The sequence below is a fragment of the Chiloscyllium plagiosum genome, chromosome 9 (assembly GCF_004010195.1).
Source record: "Chiloscyllium plagiosum isolate BGI_BamShark_2017 chromosome 9, ASM401019v2, whole genome shotgun sequence".
Taxonomy (NCBI): domain Eukaryota; kingdom Metazoa; phylum Chordata; class Chondrichthyes; order Orectolobiformes; family Hemiscylliidae; genus Chiloscyllium; species Chiloscyllium plagiosum.
Window position 1 is genome coordinate 33,022,668 of NC_057718.1, and position 689 is coordinate 33,023,356.

The window sequence follows — 689 nt, forward strand, 5'->3', positions numbered from 1 at the left end:
CCACCTGACAGCACCCGGCACATACCCATCCAAACCCTTCCTATTCATGTAACCATCCAAATGCCTCTTAAATGGTGCAATTATAGCAGCCTCCACCACTTCCTCTGGCAGCTCATTCCATACACGTACCACCCTCTGTGTGAAAAAGTTTCCTCTTACGTCTCTTTTATATCTTTTCCTTCTCACCCTAAACCTATGCCCTCCAGTTCTGGACTCCCCGACCCTAGGGAAAAGACTTTGCCTATTTACCCTATCGGTGCATCTCATAATTTTGTAAATCTCTATAAGGTCACCCCTCAGCCTCCGACGCTCCAGGGAAAACAGCCCCACCCTGTTCAGCCTCTCCCTGTAGCTCAAATCCTCCAACCTTGGCAAGATCCTCGTAAATCTTTTCTGAACCCTTTCAAGTTTCACATCATCTTTCCGATAGGAAGGAGACCAGAATTGCACGCAATATTCCAACAGTGGCCGAACCAATGTCCTGTACAGCCGCAACATGACCTCCCAACCCCTGTACTCGATACTCTGACCAATAAAGGAAAGCATACCAAATGCCTTCTTCACTATCCTACCTACCTGTGACTCCACTTTCAAAGAGCTATGAATCTGCACTCCAAGGTCTCTTTGTTCAGCAACACTCCCTAGAACCTTACCATTAAGTGTATAAGTCCTGCTAAGATTTGCTTTCC